The sequence below is a fragment of the Stegodyphus dumicola genome, chromosome 2, assembly GCF_044657685.1.
Source record: "Stegodyphus dumicola isolate Sdum_Otavi_A_Nest chromosome 2, ASM4465768v1".
Taxonomy (NCBI): Eukaryota; Metazoa; Arthropoda; class Arachnida; order Araneae; family Eresidae; genus Stegodyphus; species Stegodyphus dumicola.
Window position 1 is genome coordinate 32615610 of NC_140769.1, and position 27640 is coordinate 32643249.

The 27640-nt window shown below is 32.4% G+C and overlaps 1 protein-coding gene across 6 annotated transcripts in view; it reads left to right on the plus strand.

The window, feature by feature from the left end:
* Positions 1-27640, plus strand: part of LOC118190443 (uncharacterized) — a 495778-nt gene that overhangs the window by 69646 nt on the left and 398492 nt on the right. For 4 of the 6 annotated variants that reach the window (XM_085810552.1, XM_085810555.1, XM_085810551.1 and 1 more), the window contains exon 2: positions 6789-6828. The exons of the other annotated variants lie outside the window; for them this stretch is intronic. The gene's annotated coding sequence lies outside the window, so the exon portion shown is untranslated. The remainder of the gene's footprint in view (positions 1-6788; positions 6829-27640) is intronic. 6 annotated transcript variants of the gene reach the window in all.

Here is a 27640-nt window from a genome sequence, read left to right on the forward strand (position 1 = left end):
AAAAAAAAAAAAAAAAGGATGCAAAAATATGCGAAAAATTTCAAAACGCAAAAGTGTGTTATTCGTTTATATCTTAGAAAATTTTGAATAAAAAACTCTCGTTTTTTGCAGGTATGCTTAGAAATACACCTTCTTTAAGATGATGGTAAAAATTTTATAGCTTATATTTCAAAATATTTTTCGAAAAATTTATAAAAATTATTTAAAAGTACAAATTTTAAAAATAAATCATAAAAAAATGGGTGAATTTTATTTGGAATGAACTTAAATTTCGAAATGCGAAAGGAAGAATCAAAAACGTTTCATAGAAAAGAGATATTAATAAATATATACCAAATTCAATTAACATTGAGGAGCTAAAATTTTGAGAGCTAATGTTTTAAAAACTACTCATGCGGTTTTTACAAAACTTGGCAGTCTGGCATAATTTGAGTCGTAGAATCAAAGTATGTAAAAAAATTGGTATATTATTTCAGGAAAAGTCCGATTTGTGTCGAAATACCTATATTTGAACAATGCTATATATGAATCTAATACATATCCTAAGTCGCGCATTCGAGACATGGAAAACGCAAGTTGAATTTCGTCAATTGTCCCAGTGGAACGAGAGATAAAGAACTGTTCCTCCTTTTTTTTGTTTTCTCAGTGTACATGAAACTTTCAATAATACTACTTTTATAAACTTTCTCTTAAAAAGGTGCTTGTTTGCTTGCCTGAAATTAAAGTAATATTGTTTGGATAAAATTTCCAGAATAAGCCAGGAAATAAGATATACGTGCGATAAGCTACATCTTTTGAAGTTTTCCCATCGCTTTTAACCAATTTGCGAAATTAATTCTTCTTCAGTTCATGAGACTTCTTGTAATTCCATTTAAAATCTGTTCCTGTATTCACTGTTCTGTCCTTCCTTCGCCTTTGTTACTCAAGACTTGATTTCTTTTGTCCAAACTAATTCAGTTTGGCTGCTTGAACTTAAATAGAATCAGAGTATCTGTAGAGCCCAGTAGAACGAAAGCTATAAAACTGCCCCCCTCCCACTTTTTTTTTTTCTTCTTCGGAATAGTGTACCACAGTTTGTGAACCGGTGATTTAGTTCATTAGTGTTCGATTTGAAGCACTAAATTACGTAGGCGGAATTCAGTTCGTTGAAACCTTAGTTGCCGTGGAATATTATGCCGCTATGTTATTGGTGACTTCAACAAAATGAGTTTTACGAGTAAGACCAAAGACATCTCGTGCACAGTGTTAGTTATAATTTTTTTATTAAAAACAATTTTTGTGCTAATTTTTAAACATTTATTTTTTTTTTTTTTTTTTTCAATCAAAATTTAGCATGTTTTGAAATTTTCAAACCAAGCTATAGTAGTCGAAGCAGGATTAGGCAAGGTATTGCTGTATTTATTTGATAGGACAATTTTATTATCCAATATTGAGCTTAAAAAAGTATAATAGGATAAGAACATTTAGTTCAGATTATTTCCTTTCTTTATTTAAAATTAAAAGGAAAATATTCATAAATGTTGTTTTTCAATAAGCATAAAATTTAGAATTTATTTCTTTAGAAATTTTCATTACAAATAATTTTGTTTCATGGTATAATTATATTAAAACGCTTTTTACGATAAAAAAGTGCCAGTGCCTTAAATAGGTCACAGTGAGGAACTGCATAAAAAATAGTGGAGTACTTATTAGTAAGTAATGAAGACAACTGCAGAAATTTTAAGAACCAGAGGGGAAAAAAGTAATAAATTAACAAAAGACTATACTTGAAACTAAGTTGTTTTGCCTATATTTTAGTTTCAGATACACACGCTGTCTTCCATTTGTAAAATATAGTACCAAGTTTAAAGGCAAAAGTTTCATCTAATGTAAACAGAGTCTATATTTTGTGTCTAAATTATTTTTTTTTACATTTATTTATGATAAAATTCACCCCCTTCCCCAAGTTTTGCATTAAAAATTACCTCTCATTTTCAGCATAAAAGCTATATTTGACTCCATAATTTAATTAAAATTCGAATTTTTCTTTTCTGTATTCTTTTGTAAATTTAGAGGCATTGTTTACTAAACATCATCAAATCAATCTGCCATCAACAATTAAGATAGAAGTAAATTTACTTTTGTTAAGCAAAATTATGAATTGCATTAAGTTTCATTTCCATGCCTGTGTTACAGTACATTTACGTTGTTATTAAAAATAATTAAAGATGTTCCTTTGTATTTTTTTCGCCTTCTTTGTCCGTGTCACGTCATGGTTTGATGAGCGATATGGACGAAGGTCATCTGAACAGGTTTCACATTTAATTGTATTTGCACGTAATACATGTGGTTCCTCATTCGGTAGTTTCCTTTAAAAAATGCATAATTACTTCCAAATAATGAATGTGAAACGTGAAAACGTTTTCACTTAGAAAGTAATTCATGAAGTTTCACATAGGAAGTCATACATGAAGGCATCCCTCACCTTAGGCATCTGAAATCTTCCCATGTAAAAAATTAAACGATGCAAGGTATAAAGTTTTTAAAATGATTAATTTGGGAATCCCTGATTCAATGTAACTTCTGTACCGTTTCTATTATGCTAAATTTTGCTGTAATCTTTCTTATTTCCGAAAATAATAACCATAAACTGTTTAAGCACTTTAAAATGTAAGCCTCTTCGAGGAGTTTATTGTTTTAAGCTGGAGGAATATATGTCCCAATAGAACAAAATATCGCCACTTGAGGTAAATATATGTTGCAAAATTTGTGCGCAAGCGATCCAGTGAAATAAATAGACAACAGCGTTTGGAAGTTTTTTCTTTATTACATAAGTGTAACATTACATTATGTTACTTTATTACATTACACTATGTGGCTTTCATTTACGATAAAATAATAATGAAGCAAATTTTTATTTTCTTGCTGTTTCGCGTTGCTAAATTAAACAGCTAGGTTTAATATTCGATATTAATTTCTGTGGATCTAATTGTTAAACATGTAAGCCTATTTTAACTGCACATCTTAAATTTTTTAGGTGTTAAACTGAAGTATGTACATCAAGATTATAGCAAATTTTTATTATTAATTGTAACTTTTAATTTAATTTTAGTTTTTATACTTTTAATTTTTTAAATATTTCTTTAATATTTTGCACCTTTAAAGATAATTTAAAGGTTAATTGATTGACGGTAAATTAAAATCGTAAAGGTATTATCTGAAGATTTCAAATTATTATTATTTTTTAATCATTTTCTCGTATTTTGAAATTTGCTTTGCTGATTAATTATTTTACTTTTTATTGAATAATTATCCTGATAGAAAATTTTTACTCTTCTGGCATTCTTTACGTCCAGGTGGAAAAACTGGTGCATTTTCTGTTGGCTAATGTGTAAATTTAGAAATAAAAAAATTTTACAAAGTATCCATTTTATGCTGACTTCTAGACTTTTATTCAAAACGTCTCAAAGGATGCTGATGCATTTCAAAGTATGTTTAACGCTAAGTGAACTGTTGCGTGTTGTTTCAAGTTATTCAGTTTATTTTCTTAATCAGACTTCGTGAAAACAGTGTGTTTTCCCGAACATCTGCATTACTTTCTTTGATGCATGGAGATATAACCGCAAATTTATGTGCAATTTATTATTTTTTTCTTATTTCCACTGCGATATTCTATTCATGTAGGTCTCTGCTAAAATTATTCGGATAGTCGAATGAGTTATGCTGCGTGACACGCACTGATTTTGAGCTAATGTTTTGACTAAAGGACAGTGATCTGAGTTCTTGTGAGAGCGATTTGCATCCTTGAATGCTTATAAGAAATGTCCGGTGGAAAATCCAAGCTCATAATTAATTGTGTGTTTGCTTTGCTCCGTTTTCGGTATTTTTTTTAGGCATAAATTATGCTCTGATTTATTTGAAAGTTTACGACTGGGAATTTTTACTTCAAAAAATTAATTATTTTTAGATTTTCTGTTTGAAAATATTTGCAAAAAAAAAAAAAAAAAAATAATTCTTAAAATGTTATACAAAATTTGTTTATTTCAGTCATTTCTTAGGTGAAACTGATAAATAAAAAAAGTACAAGTTTTAAAATAATTTGTTTAAAAAGTAACACATTAGAGTTTATCATTAAAAACACGTTTCTGCATTTTTTTATTTCTTTTAAATTTTTTTATTAATTTCGTAGTTAAAACTTCAAACATTAAATTTAATAGTATATTTCCGTATATAAGTGAGGAATTTTTTAACATTTTTTATTGAAATTTAGGAATCGTCTTAATACGAGTTTAAAATGGCTTTTAAAATGAATGATTAAATAAATAGTAATCACTGAAATAATTGAAGTTAATTGTAGAACAAACACAGTTTTTTACTTCCATGTACGAAGTAAAAAAGGAAGTATTTGTAATAGCGAAAAACTTCAGACTGAAGATCCATTTTGACCGCTATCGAATGCAGTTTAACGATATTTTTGCGTGATATCCGTACGTAAGGACAGAATAGGATAAAGGTCTGTTTTCCCCCAAAAAAATTATAAAATTGATTTAAAATGAATTCTGAAGAGAAATTTTCGTGGCGTCTGTGCGTATGTACGTATCTTGCATAACTCAAAAACGAATAGCCTTAGAACATTGAAATTTTGTATATAAGATTGCTATAGCATGTAGAGTTGCACCTCGTATTTTGGCTGCAATCGGCCGCACCAAAAGTATAAATATATATATATATATATATATATAAATATATATATATATATCCACTCTGTTACTCGGCACAGTGATCTCAGTTTCTTTACTCTTATATGTTTGTAAATTGTACATTTTTTGCTTTAGAAATGATTGAATTATGTTGTTTTTATCTTCCGGTTAAGGTTTTTATGCCTTTCGTAAATCTGCATGCGATATTTTTAGAATTATTAACAATTTAAAAGTTGTTTAAGTGCCGTTAAGCCTTTTGCAATGTCGGCAATGTTTGTTTACATTTGAAACAGCAGAATAGTAGATTTGTTGCCAATCTAGAGAAAGAAAGCTTCGCAAAAACAAAGATAACGCCTTCTTTTATTATTGTGAATTAAATCATGCTTAATCCATTCTGAAATTTATTCGAGGAAATAAGTGTTTAAGATTTACTTCATAATTTTCAATACAGATATTTTAAGTTTTTATGTATTCTTGCTTTGTCGCGAAGTAAAAACTGAATTAATTGAATGAGAAATACTGAATCGTCTGTAAAAACTTTTATGTTTGTTGTTGTTTGCTTAATTTCTTTTATACATCGTTTTGGATTTATTTTGCAACGATTAAATAATTCTTAAGATGATATAAATTTTGTGCATGAGTTAAAAAATGAATGAAATTTAACGTTGTTAAGTGAACGTAGAGCCAGATTGTCGCTATGGTAAACAAATATAGTGAATTTTAAAGAGTGCATTTATTCTGTTGTGGTTTATGCGCTAATGACGGAATAAATTTAATTAAATCCAATAAGTTTAAATGAAATGCAAGAAAAAAATGCGTATAATTTAATATTCCGTACAAGGAAGTCATGTGGTGTACACATCAGATTTTCTCATCCTAATATTCTTAATCAAACTTTTCTATATCACTTTCCAACTCTAAATTTTCTAACAGATTTTGGAAATTTCTCTCTGTGGTAGACAAGTCCTGGTGAATGGCACCATTGCCATTTCTGCATTAAACGAAGCCATAATTAATAGAATCCCCAATTCCGTCTATATCATTTTTGATCCAATATTTTGAACGTTTCGGGCGAATTTTTCCTGGCCTGTTTTTCGAGTGATTGAAAACTTGTAAGTCACTTCCAACTCGTCTGATACTTATTTCAGTTAGAAGACCGATTATTGGTACTTATCAGCTTTAAATATACTTTACACACGAAATGTCTGTGCGAAATAGGCTTTCATATTCTTAAATGAAATTATGAAAAAAATCGTGGTTGAAACGTTTTTTACATATAACTGATAGTTTCTTCTAATGGTCAAAATATAATTTTATTGCATGCGAAACAACATCTGTTTTGAAAAAAAATTCATTATAAATGTTTGTTAGATATTACAAAGCTTCGTGATTTCGATGTAATTAATCCGCACTTTCTAGTGTTGTATAACAACAAACAGAAAAAAGTAAAACTTATGGTTATAGCTGTTTGAATATGGCAATGTACAAAAGCTGTACCTACGAAAAGGGACAGATGCCTTCGTGGAGGCCTTTGTAAGAGAAGCTAAGTCGTATTCAGGTGACCTATAGGGAAAAAAACCTCGAAACCAACCATTTAACCAGCCCGTTCGCCAGAACCGAATATTCAGCAGTCTTAACCGCTCGGCATTGGTGACGGCCTGTGTTTAATAGAATAAATCACATTCTTGTCAAGCAGTCATGTAGAGGACTAAATGCATTGGAACAAGTGAATTAAAAAAATGCAAACTGAAAATTTCAGATAACAGTGTAACACCTTGAAAAGAGTTTATTTTTATTATAAAATTTAAGAAATTCTTTTAATGTAAAATATGAAAATTAAAAAATATGTTCTTGCCAGTTTTACGTAATATATGTTCAGTACATATGGCTTTTGAAACATTTTTATTAATTATAAGACGGTTGCAAATGTTTATAAAAGTTATAAGTTAAATATATTGTAAAGGTAAACGTATCTTATATTAATTGCAAACATTAATAAAAAAGTGATGCAAATATTTAAATTATTAAGAACTTCGTATATTGTTGAATGAATTACATTCAATTTGTTATGCAGTAGACTGAATAAATTTAAAATATTTTTCTTTGCAGAATCACATCACCCTGGGTTACGTGCGGGGGTGCGTGGAAGGTAAGTTTAAAAGTCTAATGCTTTACTCAGTGGCCATTCATTGCTTTTGAATATCTCAATTTGTTTAAGCGTACTTCTTAAGTTTGAAAGGTAAATTAAACAATTTAAGCTTCGTTGAATGATAAAAGACGATCCGCTGCTCGAAAATGCGTAGAAGAGAAAGATGTGTTTCGCTCAGTGTTAAGCTTACCAAGATCGTTTGAGAATTCTCCTTTTTCTACTCATCCATTAGTTTTGACAGGACTGGAAGTTTTGTATGTTAACCGAAAATAACACATTTCTTTCGAAATAAAGGAATCGACTAACTTCAAAAGAACTGTAAGTGCTTGAATCTTTTATTCGTAAAGTTTCTCAAGTAACTACGCGTCCAATAAATGTCTTGTAATTAAGATTGATTTATTAATGAGTGCTACAAAATTATAAAACATTGTGCTGAAAATGAAAAGAGTTATTTGATAATTAATGGCCACATAATGTGTGCAAAACTATCATTAATAATAGCAGTGAAGATTAATGGCATGTCGTAGCCAGGAAAACAGATCCATGGAATGTGTTAAATACATACATAAAACAAAAGCTGGAACTCATCTGAAGGACTGACGCTCAGAAAGTTCCTGAATCTGGAAAATTTCATATATTAGACTGTATTGTTAATAATATATCTGTAAGCGATCGTACTCGTGTCATTTATTAAGAGTTCATTTGATATGAAATTTCTGAAGAAGCTTTGCGCATTGGAAATCCTGAAGCGATAAGTCGATAAATAATTATCGCGACAAAACGCTGAAAGAAATTACAAAATTGGTTAGAATGCAGTCGATGTTGGTACTGATTTCAAATAAAGAGGCAGCGAGTCTTCTAAAAAAATCTGATGTGGTTCATTCGTCATCGGGAGCTAAAAAGTGAGTAAAGCTGCTGTTGTGTAGGGAAAAAAAAAAAAAAAAAAAAAAAAAAATTGGCACCTTTTTCTAGAGGGACATAAGTTACGCTAAAAATATAACCTTCTCTCGTGAGATATATCATTGTTTTATTTTCGGCGGCATCCAATATATAGTTAATAAACAATTACGTCTGTTAAGTTTATAGCAAGTTCTTAGTATTGCATTGCATACCTATTATTGCAATATATTTAGAGCTGCCATGTTTCATTAGATTGTGTCACTTTGTAGTTACTTTTGATTGATGAATGCTCATTATCGCAAAGAAAAGTCAAGCTGAAACGGAATAGTGTGTGTTGTGTAATGTCTAAAACTGTGAGTATGTAAATTATAAGCATTTCGAGAAAGGAGTAGATGGAAATAGAATTTGCGATAGCAATGAAATATAAATTCTTATAAAATGCTCTCATAACCGTAAAATGTAAACTGAGTGTAGAAATTTCATATAATATCTGTTTCCAAAGTATGAGAGTATTTTTTTCCAACTTACACTACACTATTTTCAGTGCCAATAAGGAATCTGAAACATTGGAATTTACAGACATTCGTATAAACCCTTAAATATAAAAAATAAATGCAATGGAACTTCGATTGATCGTTTTATAATGGGATTCAGAAAAAAAAAAAAAAAAAAAAAAAAAAAAAATGAATGCGAGGAAATGATTATACGCTCTAAATAAGTAAGACTTATTAATTTCAATAAGAATTAGATTATCAAAATCTCTCTTTCTCTCACTATGTATATGTATAAACTACTAAACTCAGTGGCGTAACAGCCCTAATGAGCGAAGGCCTTCAGTGCCCAAAATCTGCTTTCTTGACCGTGGGCCCGGGGTGTGTAAGCATATGCCCTGAACTTGTCAGCTTGTGGCAGGATCCCCCAGTGTTTAGTCTCCAAGCGAATGTATGTAGGGTGAGAAAAATAAAAGTGGCCTGGAAAACAGAGTAACGCTGTTCTCTGAGCCACTTTTATTTGCCCATATACCTAAATGTGCGTTTAAGATATAAAATGTGAAAGAAAATTACCAACTTTATTTAGCAAAAGTTTTTTTAACTCCATTTTAATTAGGCTATGCCCCCTGCCTGGAATCTGAACTGCATCACATGAAAACTAATTCGCATTATTAATCCTGTGATGTAGTTACTTCTTCTCCAATAACCATTCAAAATTTAAACAAGAGATTCAACACTATAAATACGCTTTGCTGAAATGCGCACCACTATTTTCGTGTCTTCCTTTCGCTGTGCAAACGCATGTTGCTCATTTCTTTGTAGCAAATTAACTTGAGCTGCAGTCGTAAAGCGGTTCACATTATGATATTCGGTGTATATGATTTGAGGATTAGATGATATCTGTTAACGATGATAGCTGTCAAGTATATGTAATTACTTGAAAAGGCTTTAATGTATAGATACACAACATGACATAACGGAGACAGACTTGAACAAAAGAAAAGACATTAAATTATTGGCGAACATGCTTGATAAGCATAAACATGTTCACGCATCATTTTGGGTGCGATACGCACTTTAAACACTTTTATAAAACGAATCACATCATTAGACAGTGGCTTTCTTTGAGAAAAGAGTAACATGCGTTTGGGCAGCGAGAGAAAGGTAACAAAAAAGTGAGTGCGCATTTCAGCGAAACGTATTTATAGAGTTGAATGTTTTGTTTAAATTTTGAATGTTTTGTTTTGTTTAATTTTTGTTTAAACGTGTTTATAGAGTTGATTGTTTAAATGATTGGACAAGAGATGCTAATTAGTTTTCAAATGACTCAGTTTAGATTCCGGGAAGAGGACGTAGCCATATTAAAATGTGCAATTAAAAGGACTGTTGCTAAATAAAAAGTTAGTAACGTCCTTTCATATCCAAAACCTTTCTACTTTGAAGTAAGCTTCCATCTTGAAATACGTCTCTTTTCCGCTTATGCTTTCCTTGCTAATAAACATGTAGCTTCTGCTTTCATTAATATTATGTTTAAAAAAAATGTGAAGGTACGGATGAAAATGTTTAGCGAACGAGGAATAAAAGAAGCGTTCTTTAGTTCCTTTGTTTTTACATTTTTCATTCGTGCTTACCTCAACTGAAAATACTACGTTTTAAAACTAAAAATATTTCGATGATCCGAGTTGCTTTCACTTTGCACGTTGCGTACAGAAAAACGCTTTAAATTTCATTTTATTTTCTTTTTTCATCTTTCTTGTGGACCCAAACTTAAAAAACAATCTGAAAATCTTTTTAAATTAACAGTTTTTTTTTTTTTTTAAGTTTTTTTATTTTAATTTGAAGGAAAAAGTCACTTTTGGAAATTGCACTAATAAAGACGGACGCGGAGCTGATGGCCATATGCGAAGCTTTACAGCATCAAATGTAAATAATAATTACATACTTCCCTTCAGTTTTTCCTATCGAAACTATTTAAGCGAAAATAAATAATGCTTCTTACATTAGACAAAAACTAACGAATGGTACATGCGGAAGAATGGTTATTAGGGGTTCTGATCTATCAGATTTATTAAAATAAAATGTAATCAAAGTAACCTGGAATAAAAAAATTGTATTGGAAATTACTAATTTTTTATTTTAAATGATACTCTCTTCTTAAAATTAAAAAAACTTTACTTTTTCTGTTAAAGCTATTATTTTTAGTATTATTAATTATGGTTTTTAATTACATATGCTATTTACAAAACTTGCACCGAAAATGTGTCAAGTTGTAATAAATTTTGCATGCAGTCTGTGTCACGGTGAGCAGTTAACATGATTATTGTTAATGTAAATTTTCTATTCGAGCTGTGTTTCAAAATTTCTGCGCCGAAGCATTAAAGCAAATCGTCCAACTAGTTACCGCAAATTTAACATGAGAAGCTTTGACTGTAATTTTTTTTTGTTTAGTCGAATAGTCGGTTGAGGAAAGATTACAAACAAAGTTTTCTCTTGCAATATTCCCTTTTAATGTAATATATTTAAAATATTGCTGCCGCATTGAGACAAAAGAATTTCAGTAAGTGAAAAGATTAAATGTGTTAAGCGAGGATGCGTGTGGCTTCAAACACGTGGCATCATTTACTGTCAACTAATCATATTATTATTAAAAAAATGAGGAATCGGTATGGTTATGGTTGTTCGTTGTATTGTGGAAAACCCGTGAGCCGCCGAATTTTGAACGCACGTAGTCCTTCACCAGAACATATGTTTTTTCTTAATTAATTTTATGTTTTGTGCAAACTTAATGAATTTTAAATTAATAAATCGAGCAGTTTAGAAGCAATATGTTTTACTGTTCGAAATAAAATATTTTTATCTTCAAAGCGTCAGTGTGTTGCCATTCCACAAAGCGTAAGGTATTTAACTTAGCTCTCAAATTTAATTTCTCTGTTACTAATTAGCAAACTAAGTGGTTTAAAAATAGTAAATAAATGTCTTAATAATGTTTTTATTTTCCGTTTTAAATAATATATCCGTTTGATTTAAATAAAACTGCGTATAATTCATGAAAAATGTAATTAATTATTGTTATAAGCATGTGAAATTTTTTTGGTAATTTGTAAAATAATTTTCTAGGGTTATGCGGTATGTGATTTGTACAGAATCCTTTTTTTTAATCTGTATGTCCTTTTACATTTTTAAAAGGCAAATCTTTCTTCGATTACAGTCTTCAGATTATATTCTAATCTGAAGACTATAGTTGCAGTTGTCTTCCCTATCGGAACTCGTGCAGATAATTTTAGCCTATGTTTGGTGATAATATTTCTTTAAGCTCTTTTTTTTGGGGGGGGCGGGGTGATTCTTCGAAAGATTTTACAAACTTCATTGCATTAAAAGAGAGAAAAAGGAATTTTACATATATTACGATTGCTACGGAACAATAATCCTGTCTCCCATAATCGAATTCTTCAATAAAAATATAAACTGATAAATAATAATATTAATATTGCACTCATGCAAAAAAAAAAAAAAAAAAAAAAGCAACAAATGCGAATGTAAAAAGTGAAATTAAAATACACAGTTTACGTATGAGATAGAGGTAGCATCATGGAATGCAAATAGGCAGCAAAAATTAGTATAAAACGCAATATCGCAGTCTCACCAGAACGCTTTGAAAAGGGGCATGCCGGACCAATGCGTCAATTTGCAAGCAACGGTAGTTGTGTGTAATCCGAGACAGCCAGAGCGGAAAGCATGAGCCGAAGACAAAATTTGCCGGACGAAAAGTGCATCGTAGTGTCATCAGTACGGCATGACTAACAGCATGACGGCTGGCGTCGCATGTCTCTGCTGCTTCAGGATGGCCTATATCTCGTCAAACTGTATCCCGTCGACTGCATCAAGGTAAACTGTAAACCCGACGACTTGTGATTTGTGTTCCTTTGTCCCCATCGCACGTCAAAGCGCAGTTGAATTGGGTCCATGAACATCGCAGTTAGGGTAGGTTAAGTGCAGAGGCCACTTATTATTTTTTCTGAGTAAATAGGTATAGGCACACGACCTATCCAGATTAGGAACGCCTTCCTGGGGCCCATGGTACCGTTCAGGTGCTGAGATGCTACTGTTGTCTAGTGCAACCAACATCGCAAGCTGTGCCACCGCTGGCTGTGTCACCTATTGTCCTTTGTCACCAGTTGTCCTGTTTTATGTGCGCACCTACTTTGGGTGGTGGTATACTTTTGCGTACGATATTGTTTCATGTTCATCATACCTAGCCATTCATTGTTTATAGATACAATCCATGTACTTAGTTCCTTTACACACTTTGGTTATTGTTGAGCACTTTGATTTCTTTAGAGCAGTCGTGATTTACTCATATTGATTCGTTGACTTGCTGGTGTGCTTATATGCTTCATACCATTTATATGGAAGTTAGTCGTGATTTGAAATGCTTTCATTGTTTGCTATGACCGCTTTCAGCTAGAAATTCAAACATTAATCATTGGGGGCTTTTCTTTGCATACTGATCGTGGTGTGTTGAACAATTCTAGACCCCTTGATGCCATTATTTTTGTTATACGCTTCCGCATATGGCTATTATTGATTGCTCATTTGAGATACGGATTCACATCTTGTACTAGTCTTGGTCTTCTCAGGTGCAGACTTGTTGTTATGATGCATATGAATAGTTAATGCTCAGGACATACCCCCCACATACGCATGTGCGGGATTCCTCTTGCAGAAATATGTGGGGAAAGGAACGTAGCCTGAGATCAGCCATGTTATTTGTCTACTTATGACATTTGGGGTGGAGGATCACAGTTAGATAGGGCCTCGTACTCTTTATAGATGAGTCTCAGTTTTAACATCTAGAACGATTTCCGAAGGGCAGTGGTATGACGATCGGGCGCCGCCACACATCGTCGAAACAGACCATTACAGAGGAGGAATAGGCTTATTTGTATGGTCTGAGATAGCAACGAACGGCCGCTGACTAGCAGATTAACAAATTAAGTATACGGGTTATACAGTTTGAAGGTTATTGACAAACGTAAGGAATTTATAAAAGGAATTGGAACATAGTACCTTTCGACCAGGAATTTGTGATCTCTGAAGTAATCTTTGCCGTTAGAATTCTTTAAGTATAAAGAGATGAGGAAAATTGCAGTAATTAAAAAACATAGTTTGGATATTATAGCTTCTTTTTAATTCGTAATAATTTTCTTTCTAATTCGAATTCAAAGAATATGGTCAAGCGTTTTTTTTTTAAAAAAAACTTAATAATTAAGGTCTGATTATATATATGTAGGTCATCATTTTGAGGTAAAATACATAAAAGTTAGCAAAGAGTTGGAGAACAGTTTTTCTCAGTTCTCCCTTCCGCGAAAACGTGTAGAATGTAAAAAAAAAGGGCGGAGTCCTTTCTCTCTCTCTCTCTCTTTTTTTTTTTTAAAGTAATGGCCTTTAAAAATGATTCTGCTTCAATGTCCAGGGGCGTTGGGTTCTGCTTGCCCCAATTTGCCTGCTGAGGGTCACTAGAGTTGTCCATGTAGACGTAGAAAGAGGTTTGAAACTTTTGGAAAGGACAGATGAACAGCCAACGACTTTCGCATGTGCCATTTGGTGATATGTTGGGATTGTTTCAGAAAAAATTAAGTAATTTTTATATAAAATAAACTTTTATTTAAAGCTCAAATAATTAATGAACTAAAAGAACAAATATAATTTATCGTATAGTTTCTTGGGAGCAAGAGATTAAGTAATTTTTCTACAACATTTATCTAAAATTTTATATCGCGAATAATTAAAGCGTCAGGTTCCCTTAGTAAATTTAGAAAGATAAATGGCTTATACTTTTGAAAATATAATTCGATTAATTTAGATTTCGTTATTTGGGTGTCCACGTTTTTATTATTCAAGATATGAAATTGTCGATGAAGTTTGTAGGGAGAATTTGTTAAAGTTTTTATTATTCAAGATATAAAATTGTCGATGAGGTTTGTAAGGAGAATTAGTTGAATATTCTCCCTCCTTCCAGCATGCCTTCGTGGTTATAACAGTAGCACACTCGGCGCGTATTCGAGAGGTCCAGGTTCGAGTGTCAGCGAGGGCCATTGTAAGTTGGAGCACCCAACAAAAGTAACTATTGTTAAATCTGTTTATGTATAATAAGGTTGAAAAGATAAACAACCAAAAATAAGTTGCTGTAGCAATGATCAGAATAATTGACCTGTAGTGTCCATTGAGGGGTGAAGCAGGCTGAATAATAATAAATAAATAAATATGCTTATGCTTCAAAATAACGTAATGGTTCTACAGACGAAAAGAAATCTGTATGCTTAAAGTGGAAAGAGAGATGCTATAAGTTTTAAAAAATTTGTGTAGCTACTTAAAATTTGGGATTTATACCTTTAAAATCATATTTTTTTTCAACTTCATAACATTATCAATAATAGGTATTTCTTTTAAATCTGAGACTCTAACCGTAACTTCTTCAGTGAATTTGAGAAGTTCTTTTAAAGGCAGATAAAAATTAAACCCAGAATATGGCATGAAAATTTGATGCAAGAAACGAAAAGTTTCCTATTCAAATAGTTGTGATTAAAAATTTTAAAACTAATGAATTGGCTGATATTTATCGTAGATTTTTTATTCTCAAACAATATCAAATTTTGTTTGAAAGTACGGAGGAAGAAGATGTTTTGTTTGTGTACAGATGATACGTAAATACGCGGTAGAATAAGCCCATCAGCTCGAAACATTTCAGAATTGACAGAGGGAGGGGGGGGAAAACTCTTAATGTGCTACGCATAGATCTAAGATGATGAAAATTGTACATCCTTGTCTACGAGAAAGAGTGTATACAGACATTAGGTATTTTTGGAAGCAGGAAAGATGAAAAATTAGCAACGCCTTCATCGGGAATCGAACCGCGGACCTCTCAATTACGCGCTGAGCGTGCAGACCACTAAACCACGAAAGTTTGTTAACAAGGCGGGAGAAATACATTATATACTTCCTCTTTTAAAGGGCGACTGGAGTTTTGAGGGGACCCCAATCGCCAAATCCTGGGTGAGGAAAATCATCATCCAACACCATTTTAGTTCAGGCGCCACTGTAGAGATATTAGGTATTTTTTGGAAGCAAGAAAGATGAAAAATTAGCAACGCTTTCGCCGGGAATGGAACCGCGGACCTCTCAATTAGGCGCTGAGCGTGCAGACCGCTACACCGCGAAGGCTCGTTAACAAGGCAGGAGAAATACCTTATAAGAGAATGTTTAAGATTTGGGGAAAATTGTTTTCATAAGTATGCATTCGATATTTGGTTTCGATATACATACAATTAAAGTGGATTCAAGGTTTCACATTCCTGTTTCTGTTTTTATGCGAATATTAATTTATAATTAACGCCGTCAGGCTCACTCACGTTTTAAGATCTTTCCATGGATTTGCTTCTACGATAGCTACTTATCATTCATTTTAGAATTTTTACCTAAAGTGCAATGGTTACATAATTTACCTACTTTGAATTTACTTTAATCAGCCCCTCCCCGTCGCTTAGTAATGCTAGTTGAAGATACAGATATTAAGATTATTATGATATATTTTTATCGTAGAAATTGTGTTTCTGAAATAGAAATGATATTTTGAAAAGATTAGTGTCACTGATTAAAAATGATGACGCGGCGCTCTAGCTTTGGAATGATTAAAGAAAGAATGAAATTTCCAAATTAAAAAGAAATTGTAGAACTTAAAGAATAAAAAATTGCGGTTTTATATTTAATGACATATCAGATATGTAAGAGTTCGTGTAAATAATTGATTGGCTTTCTGCCTTGATAAATATTGCATTTTCAGTAAATATGTTCCATATCGTTTGATAAAATTCTTGATTTAAATTTGTTTCGCGATTCAGACAGCGAAAAAATATATTTTATTTATTTTATAATCTGTGAAGATGCGTTCAATAACTTTAACCTGTTCACTTCAAAATGAAAGGATCTCTGTCTTACTGCAATGAAGGAGACTACGAACGTGACACTTTTGCCAAGCGCGAATTGGAGAGAATCATCGGGTTTATCACGTGACACCAAAGGAGTCGGTTCAATGTTCGGTGCCATACTCATAACCGTGGCATCGGAATGCGCATTTGTACATGTCGGAAGCGGAGTTTTTTTGGGGAAGGGGGGCTGAAGTGTCAACACTTTACAAGCATATTCATATATGCACAAAAGTTGTCTCTATGCTATGTATTAATGAAGCAGTCTTGTGCGGTGTTACTTGGTTTACAGCCTTTCGCACTGTGACTGCAGAATTGCTCAGGGATATTCTTCCTTGTCATTGTTTGAAATGACTGAAGATGCTTTTTACTTGTTCATTAAAAACAGGTAGAGGAAAGAAGTATTATCGATGTGATGGTAGATGTAACGTGAGACGGGTTTGACCTTGAGTTGTGGCTCATCGATTCTTAAAATGTTGTTATTGTTTGTACATAAATATTTTTAAATACGTAATAATAATAAATATATCTGGTATTTTATCTCTTGTATCTTGGTTTCTATGTATAACAAGCAACTGATATTTTTGAGAAATATCCCCAGAAATTTCTAGGGGAAAGAATTATTTCTGGAAGATTAGAACTACAACTATCCAGCCTACATGGGGAGTTGTTCAACTTGGAATAAACCATTTGGATTAAAAAATTTGCGAGTATATAAATTTTTCACAATTTAAATGATACTGTTTATCTCTTTTTTTTTCACTCGGTATGGACTATAATGGTATATGAAACAATGAAACATGATCATTATCAGTTAAATTTGTGCTATATCTTCTATTACACAGATTACAAGGTAGTTATAAAAATAAATCCCTGTCTTGTAATAGTTGCATTTTAACTCCTGTAATAGTTACAAATGGTGTATCCATTTGTCAAAACAATGGATTTCCCCTTTTGAACGAAGAAAATGCAAAACTGCTAAGTTAGGGCCACTACAGAACTACATAGTATCCGTTGGTCAAGAAAGTTCAGGATCGTCTATTTATATTACATATACAATGATATTTTCCCAAGACGACCACTCACGACTGCAGAAAATATGGTCTGTGACCATGAGTGCCTTAGAGAATAAGAGTATCGAAGATGTTATTTAGTTATGGTTAAAGAAATACTGACCACTTTGAAAAGTGCTCGTCTTGGAGCAAGAACCTTCCAAGAAAGATTTTAATGTATATATATTTATGCAGTTCAAGTAGTATTTATTTGACATAAAATTAAGTAATACTGAGTTAAATTTTAGAAACCGAAAACGTTTACGGATGTGATGAACGAGACAAATACTCTTGTAACTACAAGCTAGAATGAAGAACAAGTTAAAATGGATTTAGAAGAGTATTACACTTACATGTTTCCCTCAAATTATACGAAATCCAGCCTCCTAATAGTCGGGTTTTTCTATATATTTTAATACGAAACCTTATAATTAAATTGATGAAAAGTATTAGGGAAACATTCATTGAATACATTAGGAATTTTAAAAACAGAAGAAAACATTAGGATGCGGAATGCTTCCCACGCAAGTTTCTTTACGTAAAAATGTATTATCGAACTTAATCCGATGTAAATCTCGCTCCAAGGCAAATAAAACAACGGTTTTGTCTCAAAATACGAAAGTAATTATATTTTGCGAAATTAAAACAAATATTTTTTGCTGATTTGTCTCTACGTTTTTTAATTAACTTTAGGAAGAATCTTATTCTAATCTAAGGATCGCGAATTAAATTATTTTTTTACAGATAATCTTTGACTAATAACAAGATATCTTGCAGATCCTTATCGAAGCGGCTACCATTGTTGTCGCCAAAATTGGCAGAATTAATTGTCAGATTTGTAATGTACAATTTTTAAACACAGCCAAAGGCTTATTATGTGAGCGCTTAAGAAAATGCCGATAACAGTTGTCATGTAATTTAAAAAAATTATATCGAAAATATGATCAATGCGATCTTTAGGTAGAGATGCAAATGTAACTTCAGATAAAGTGTCTTTGTGTCTTTTGCATACATCTCAGTTGGATATGACTTACTTAACTGTTTTCCTCATTTCCAAAATCCGGTAATTTTTTTCGTAGTCTTACGTGCAAGATTTGAAGGCCTGCACTTGGAGATCAGTCTGGAAACTACTGTCTGTTAAAGATGGCAGTAAATTCAGAGTCATTTTTATTGCTTTGCAGAAGTTTTGTTTGGCTCTCAACAAGCTGTTTTCATCATTCGATACTTTCATATTTGCTGAGGTTTTATTTTCTCCAAAACTTTCAAACTATGCTACTTTAAGCAAAATTACTTAAGCCTTTTGGACTTCGTTATATGTGAGTTGGTCTTTTATTTTTCTCCGCCGACATTTATGATAGAACCTTTAGATCAACCCTGTCATGCCAATTATCTTGTTGTATCACGAGAAATATAACAATCTAGCCGTAAACTACATTATGATAAACGACATTTGTACTTTTAACTATAGTTTTCCTTTTGTATAAGTAACTTGTTTCTGTAAGTTTTGTTAATTTTTCGAAAACTCCGTAATCTTCGTGATGTTTCTCTAGAATCTTCCTTTCGCTACTGATCGCTACTGATGGACTGGAACGCTCTTTTGAACGCAATTTAAAATCTGAAACCTTTTTTTTTTTTTTTTTTTCCGTTGAAAATATATGTGTTGCTACAAGGCTCGCTAATAATTCTAGTCTTACCGTAAGTATATGCTAGATAGAAGCTATTTCGAGCTTTGGTCTGCCGTAGTTGGACATAAACCTCAACATCCTTCTTTGTCCGCAGAAAGATATGCACTATGCGCATTTTTATGTCGCCGAAAAGTATGACTTTCACTCGAGTATGGACCACCAGCGGCCGAGCGGTAAAATCGCTGAACACTGGTAGTTCGGTCCGAGGTTCGAATTCCGCGAACGGGGTGACTTCATGAATGTTTTCGCGGGTTTCCCCATGTGTAACGTGTATACGAGCCAGTTTCCCTTAGAAAGTCCTCCACGAAGGCATCCCTCCCCTTAGGCAGATAGCCCTAGTGTGCTTTGCCATAATTAAATACACACCCTTAGAAAGTCCTCCACGAAGGCATCCCTCCCTTAGACAGATAGCCCTAGTGTGCTTTGCCGTATTCTCAATACACACACACACACACACACCTTTCACTCGAGTATGACTTTCTAGGTTTTCTGGGTCCGACATCCATCCATCTTTTAAATTTATGTGCTATACAGAAAGGTAAATTTATATTCTATTTCTCTTCCGTCATAACTTATTGGACTAATAATTTCGGCAATAATGTCACTAGGCACAGGTAAATCCAATAGGATCGAGTATTTTTTGCGATATTGGAAGTAACTCTTTTGGTTATATTGAGACAAATAACAATTAAATGAGGTTTAGATAACAAAACATTTTGTCAGAAGAAGGTATTTCGGTACATTTTAAAATTTATATGTATACTCATATAATAATTTATTTACTAAAGAAATATTGATTATATTATCTCCTAATATACATTTAGTAGATGTATATAATTAATTAATTAAACCAAATTGTAGCTAAAGAAGCTAAGAATCAATTAAAAAGTCGAAACTTAATCAAACTATAGGAAGTATTAATCAAAAATAATAATGTAAAGTGAGTTGGGAAAGGAAAATTAAGTAAATATAAAAAGTACATAAATACAGTTTATAAATATAATTTTGATAAAGCTGTTTATCACTGTCAGACTCACACATTTTCGAAAAGTGGTAAAGTTTCTCACCGATGTTACTACTTTATCTGGCATTATCAGACATGTTTCTGTTCGTCTTAAATTAGCTGAGATATTGAAATTAATTATTTTTAATTATTTATACCTCTGAAAATTAAAGACGCCACCTCTACCTGCCTAATCTTCCAAAAAAGTAAAACCAAATGTAATTTTGCAAATAGAAATTCAGTAAATCAGAAATTCCGGTAAGTAAGCCAAAAAAAATGGCTAAATGGCCAAAAAGAAATTTTAAACATTAAATTTATCTACAGTAGCAAAAAATTATAATTTTTACAATCTGGAATAAACTAAATTAAACTATCAAAGTTTAATGAATTTCGTTCACGTCAATTGACAAAAGAGAATCAAGCCAATAAAATTGTCTCTTACTCCAAGCTGTCATCTAAAAAATTTACCATTGCAAGTTATGGGTGGAAAAAATGGAGTTGATAGGAATGTAAAGCAGGATTACTATTGGCTATTTTGAATGTCGCCTTGTGATGGCGAAAGAAGTTTCGAACACTAAGGTAAAACTGTAATTTTCAGATGAAATAAGTAAATTCTGACAAAAGCTAGGAAAAATGAAAAAAGAAATCTAGAATAGAGTAGCAGTTCTTCGCAACTTTTAGCTACAAGAGCGACTTTTCTGAAGTTGAAAATGGCCAATTGTTAGTCAAAATAAGAGCCAGAGTGCAAGAAAAATTAATATGATAAATTTGCAGAAAATTGCAACATTTAAAATCTACATTTTGTTACATACTGTGAAATTTTCTTACTCATTCGCCTCAATTCCCCCTATGTTTTAATAAATGCCTTCGAACGTGATTAGTAGTCAGTCTGTAAAAGTAAAATAATTTTTTGTTGTTGCTCGACTTTTTTGCAGGTATTTTTGATACGAATTAATTCATTATAGGTAGTATTTCCTGTTACTTTTTTTTGGAAATGTTCATATTCTAATTGCAAATTTAATTGTATAAAAGTGGAAATCCCTTCTCTTGTTCAAAAGAAATTGGTGATTGAAAAAGATTTGTTCTTCGTGAAGTAAGCATTTTCTTGACGTTGCAAAGATCTTAATAATCAATAGTCAGTGGATTATAGGTGGTCTTGTTAAGTTTTAAGACATGAAGGTTGGATATGGCAAGATTCGATGAGATTAAAATTGTTTATAGTAGCATCAGTATATCTGTAGGTAAAAGAAACTTTTCGCAGGTCATCAGATGAAAGTGAACGACAACATTTGTACTGCTTTGTAAATAAGTAAGGGTTACAAATCTGTGTTGAATAATTCGTTCCCATAGCGATCCCGTTATTATCCTGGAACGTGTAATTATGAAAAAGAGCTGTTGAGATATTCTTCACGGTTATTATTATCTAAAATCTTAAAACATTGTAGAGTCATTAGGCGTTCTGAAGCAGGAGACATGAAGAATGAGCAATGCCTTCACCGGGACTCGAACCTGGACCTCTCGAATACACGACGAGTGTGCTACCATTACACCGTGATGGCATGCTAGAAAGACTTATAAAATACTTTATATGCTCCCCCTTTTAAAGGGCGGCTGTGGATTAGGGGACCCAATCGCCAAATCCTGGTGGGAACGCATTATCGTCAGCCACATTTTTGAGTTCGGGCGCCACTGTAGAGTAATTAGTCTTTTTTTCTCATGGAGAGTGCCCTCGCCGGGACTCGAACCTGGACGTCTGCAATACGCGTCGAATGTACTACCGTTACATCAGACACGAAGGCATGTTAAAAGGAGGGAGAAAATGCCTTACATCATCTCTGAAAACAGTTCAAGTAGTTCTAGCAGACTGCTGTAGATTAAGCGGCAGTGATGTGTAAAGATTTTCGTAGAAATTCATGTCAAGTATATTGACTTCTTTAACTGCTTTAAGATTGGGAAGGTTGCTACTAATGATTCAACTGAAGTGGTTTTTTTTTTTTTTTTTTTTTTTTTTTTGATAAGGATGAAGTTTGTTAACAACTGTGCAACGTAAGGGACCATAAAAGATCTGAGGATCTCATTCTTGTGTCGATGAGCTGCCTGTGATCTGTTTTTTATGATGTTTTTATCTGTTTTTTATGAAGTTGATACGACCATTAGAACAAATACTGACCAGATCATCACTCCACTTCCTTAAATCGGATATTTGCGTTCACAAATTATTATTCCAAGGATTATTATAACAGGATTATTCCAAGTTCCGCATTCTGTACACACGATAAGCTGTTTATTGCTAAGTTGTATACTAAAGCAGAACTTCTTGAGAGGAGAACATTGCTCATTTCTTTCGTCTCCATCTGAGATATTCTTGTGCCTACCTTATACCGTCAGATGATGTACGGATGGATAACTTGTATGGGGTCCTTAGATGGATACCTTATACAGGCGCCCTCGTACGGCGATGAGTTTAAACACTGATGACAATAGCCTCATCAATGTTTAAACTCAATTGTTCAGAAAGTTTCAGCCTCAGAAAGTGCTGTTACGAAAGACCGTTAATGCTGCGATTTCATCTGGCCGTTATTCTTTAAATTTAGACCTTTTTTTTAAATTTTGAATTCTTTTTTGTTGCACTACTACTACCGTCTTGTCTTCGCCTAATCTTCCAGTTTCCCAAAACAGATTTCATGCTGTCAGAATGACACTTTGGAACATTTCAAAACCTTCTGTTGAAATGCTTCCATTTAGCTCGTTTTTAAATGGCGCATTTTTAGTCTTCTCTTACTTAAAGAATGCTGCAATGCCGTTTTCACTCCGTATCGAAACTCATATAATTTTCGAAGTCATAGACGAAATTTGCATTTTCCAAAGTTTTTAAATGTCACATTTTTTTAAATCTCTTCTCTCATTTTTGCTAAAAGACTAATCAATTATATGGTTGTTTCATACCGAACTCATAATATTCCCTAATAGTTTTCAGCAATTTTTGAACTCATAATATTCCCAAATAATTCTGAGCAACTTATTTGAGTATTTAACTCCTATACCATTCGTGTGAAACGTTTGCTTCAAAAATAAAATCTAATATAGTTTTAAAAATCTGCAGTAGCTGTCGATGACAATCATCTACACTTTTTGTAAAGTTTTGTTTTTATGATTTCTATGAAAGGACGATAGTAGGTGTTACTTTTAGTTGAAAAGCAAAACGACATAGAGGAGTCAAACGTACCGCTAAATCAGCAGTACTTTTTCAGAAGGGAAGAAAAATCATGTTTGCTTTCTTCGCTAGTAATACATTTTATTGAATATAATAATACGTCTGATGAATGTTTTAGATTTAACATTTTTTTCTCAAAGCTTGATATATGCTTTGTATACTTGTTTCTTCCTCTTCGAGATTTTGTTGAAATTTAAATGAAAGAAAATAACAGAAAAAGAAGTTGCAGTTGTTATGTCGTTAATTGATAGTTTTTGCTTCGAAAGATTCGGATAGCTGAAATATTGCAGTTTAGAAGTTCCCTCGTGATTAGTAATTGAATTCTGTCAACAGATAAAATCGTAATATTTTATCGTTTGCCTTCACGTTATACTTGAGCTGCATTTAAATTATCACTGAGGTCATTTGCTTTGACTAAAACTTGTTCTTTAACCAGTTTTTTTAATAAGAACGTTTTGAATGAAGAAAGGTTACTGTTTGAATTATTTGAATGAAGAAAGTGATATCTGTAAAGCTGTTTTGTAGTTAAATTAAGGGTGTTTCAGGTGACTGCAAGACTGACTGTTTCTGATTCGTCGATCGATTGATCCAGTTTAAGAAGCGAATCAAAAGTAGACAGTAGTCACTTGATAACTTTAAATTTTAAAAAAATATGGAGTATTTAAAATTTAACATGTGCCATACGAAGAATCTTCGAATTAGTTAGTTATTTCTTATCCTATTAAAGATCATGAAAAAAAGTGCTCTGTTATATGCAGATGTTTCCCACGGAAAAAAATTGTGTCAGAATTGCATTTGACTTGTATTTTCATTTAATAAAAAAAAGAAACACAAAGAAGTTGTATCACGAATCACACAAAAACATTATTATTATTAAGAACAAAATTCGAATTTTAGCATATCATTGAAATTTGTGCGTTTGTATTGATGTTAAAATGGTGAGAAAGATATGAAGTTTTCGTCTCATTATACTGGATTTCGAAAATTTGTTTCATTTTGCTTTTGAGAAACTTAGAAACTCTATTCGGTTTTGTTTCAGATTCGCTCAATTATTGCATGATATTTGCGATGGCTGCCAGTCTTTTTCCGTGGATGCTTAAAATCGCGAATCTTTTTATTAGAATATTCTGGGCGTATTCTAAGTCCATTATTTAAGACAGTATCCTGAGAAATTTTTCTGCTCCTCTGAAAACGATTGGGTGCCTTCTAGAGAAGGTATTTATTATAGAATTTGTATTGTTTCGATAGATACGATGATTCTGGAGAATAATATACCTTTGTAATGGCATATATTTTAAAATGCATTGATTTTAGTTTCTTCATACGTATGAAAACATTTTATTGTAATTTTCCATATGTAATAAAATAAGGTGCTTTTTTTTTATTAATTTGCTTAATTTATGTTTAAGATTTGCTAATGAAAACTTATTTAATTATCTTCACTCTGCCTCTTTTCGTCACGAATTCCAGAATTAATAATGGCTGATGAGGTAATGAGTGGCAATCAGTTTTACTATGAAGAAATACAGAAATTATGTGAGAATTTGGTCGGCCGATTATAGCAGTCTTAGGCGGCGCTACTGCTAGTCTGGATATAAATATTGTAGATTGAAGTTAGATCCTGTTTTGGAAAGTGTGTGTTTAAACCTCTGTCCTGGTATAAGTAAGCTTATAAGTCAGGTTAGATAAAAGTTTTTGAATTTATATCCATTTTGAAAAGAAAGTTTTGCGTTGAAAACAAGTCCAGGTAGGCTGGTAATGTTATGTTTGTATATTTTAATTTAATCACTCATGAGTTGTGAGATAGAATAAACTTTAAGTGGTTTAATTATGTGCCTCATTTGTTTGATGGTTAGCTATTCTTGTGGTGGTAATTCACCTCACAAAATTATTTTTATGGTCCCATTTTAGGCTTTGACCACTACTAAGGCCAGAAGCGATGGTCATTTTATTATCGAGGCTCCTAATAGGTAGCTTTTTTTACTTCTTATCCATGCCTTCTCCGGGATTCGAATCAGAGCCCTTCGGTGCGGCAGTCACAGTCACTAAGCACTTTCCTGTTTGAGCGGGCTTCAGGAAACATAGGTACTTTCATAAGATTGTAACTGTCCCAGTTAAGTAATTAGAACTCACAAGCTGTTACAAACATGTTGTTACAAACATGTTGAACATGCGGGCAACCTGCAGATGGTATCTAGGTTCCAGTTAAAAATGGAAAGGGCTGAAGAAGCGAATCACGAAAATTACGTTGAGGAGGGTGACTTTAGAATGTTATTATAATTAGACAATTTTCTCTACATTAAAACTCTGGTATTGAAAAGTTTTAAAACGGTTTCTATTCATCAGGATCACATAATTTAAAGGTTCTTACAGTTTCTCCTTTTTCAACTTTGACTTCATCACCTTGAAATATGCTGTTCACAATGTTTCATTTAAAAACAAAATCCAAAATCGTAAAATAGACTGTTTCCTTGCATTGTGGTTGCTACATTCCCTCTAACCGGTACACTGTGGGCTTGTTTAGAACTTCTCATCTGAAGAGAACCTCGTATCCCGTAACTGTTGTTTCAGTATTGAGAATACCTAGAAATCACATGTCATTAAGTGTAGAAGTACATGCAGAGTATTCTGATATTGACAGATCTATTTCAGACAATGCTTCCTATGCATGATGCTTTGGCATTGTCCTGGAGTAAAACCTATTGAGGAAAATTCAGTCAGAATTATGGCGTAAAAACGTTTCACAAAAACCCAGCTCAGGATTATCACGTTTAATACTGGGAAAGAGAAAAAGAACCTTAAAAATTTTTAATTAGTCCTTATATATAAATTTGACACACTTGTCTTTTGTGTAATAGAAATACAGCCATTGCTTAAATCTTGGATGTTCTCTGTATATTGTAATATAAATCCTGGGAACTTTTTTAAACCATGAACCTTTAGTATATTTGTAAGCGCATGTAAATGACAGTTTGCGGAAGTAGATGCAAAATGCGTACGGTTAAAAGCTTAAAGACTAAATGCATCGCAACCGAAAAATGAACGAAAGGGTGAATGAATGCATGCGAATTTGAAAATGGAAACTGGGTAGATGGTTTTTTGTTGGATATGAGCGCTTATCTAATTAACTGAAAATATGTTTGTAATTCCAGTAATAGCTAATAAATTATTTTATAATGATTACATCAAAGAATAACAACATTGGAAATTAATTTAAAACTGCTGCAGTCTTACATTCAACATTAATTATTTAACTCAGTTTGGACTTCAGCCCATTGAAGCCATATGACAACAAAAAATGTGTGGCTTAAACAGCAAATGTTCTTCGAGTTTGCAAATGGAAATGTATGATATTTCTTTTATGCGGTGTGAAGAGGAGGTATTTTAAGTGAAAGTAAGTTTTTCAGAGTTGTGCATTTTTAATGATAAATTTACAGTGGTTTACAAATTTTTCGTATTTAAAACATGTTCCTTTTTAAATTCATGTATTATTTGCGAGCAACATATTTCGTGTAAGAAGCCAAAAATTAAAATAAGGACTAAAAGTTTGGAATTTCATGGTCGTTTCATGGTGGTTCATTTCTAACAAACTAGGTATAAATGCATTCAGAAAGCATGATAGTAACATGATATATATTGTAGTCATCAATACGTATTAAATTCTGTATGCGGCCTCTGGTGTGCTTTTGTTCGGTGTTGTAGCCCTTGCTGATCACCGAGTCCTGCGGCCTAGCTGTCTTAAAGATTGGGCACTCCTGATCAAACAAGGACGCACTTTAAACTGAAAAATGTAATGATTTTAATTACATTGTTCTTGTATTTCGGCATGAGTCAGAAGTAAACAAAATATTAATGGCTGTACACCTAATTAATTTTTACAATTTTTAATGGATGATTTAATTTTTTTATACATTCCATATTAATTGCGATTAAATTACGTACTGCTGTGGATATAAACAATTTTTGAATACGGTAACATCATCTCCTAGCAATTCTATTATCCTACACATTTTGTTCTTTTTTTTATATTTCTCCTAGGAATTTCGTTTTATTCTGTTGATATGTGGTAGTAATTTTCCCACAGTTCTGCAATAAACACTTTTGAGACGAGGTCGGTTTAATCCGCACTCTATTCATCGGGAGTTGATAATATTTATTTTCCTGATTTCCTTCGTGATACTTTTAAATCCCATAATAAATTTTTATTGCACTTTGTTTCATTTACTTAAAAAGGTTCTTTTTCCAGTATTTTTGCTACAGCACCTCCTAGCCGATATTTTCCTACAGAATACTTTCCCCTTCCCTACAATAATCCTTTTCAGTGTCTTTCATCTTTCGAATAGTAAATAAATAGTGCATGTAGAAATTTTGGCATCTATCCACTTACCAATTATAGCTACAAAGTGCTTTGAACTGGTTAACTTCAGTTATGACTACCTTGTGTATCAACTTTCTAAATTAAATTTCATAATTATATGAGCGATT